The following is a 487-nucleotide window of genomic DNA, read 5'->3' on the forward strand; positions in this document are numbered from 1 at the left end:
GGGGCCGGAACTGTGTTAGGGCTGAAGAAGAAGGGGTAGGGTGGGGTTGGGGTTGAAGAATTTGAGATTTTTATTATTTTAAATTTATTATTATTTATATATATAATTAGTATACATACCCACGCGTTGCGCGGATATTTTAAAATGAATAATTTTTTAATTTAAAAATAATTCATATGAATTATTATTGAGTATTAAAATTGCAGGTGCAATCATATATAATGTTTTGATTTTATATTAATAGTTGATGCTAATAAAACTTTATCCTTTAAAGAGATCACACATTTTTCTAACAACTTCTATTTTTCATTGTATAATGAAAATTAATAATAGCATATGTGGTGTGTCTTAGATTGATATTTGTGTTAATTAATTAATTTTAAAATTTATAGACCGGATTTGAACCTAGCATTAAAAATAACAACTCTAGCATTAGTAAAAATATAAATATAATTTGCAAAACATATTGCAACCTATTTAGCACACT

Source organism: Solanum tuberosum, unplaced genomic scaffold (assembly GCF_000226075.1).
Source record: "Solanum tuberosum cultivar DM 1-3 516 R44 unplaced genomic scaffold, SolTub_3.0 scf00003, whole genome shotgun sequence".
Classification (NCBI taxonomy): Eukaryota; Viridiplantae; Streptophyta; class Magnoliopsida; order Solanales; family Solanaceae; genus Solanum; species Solanum tuberosum.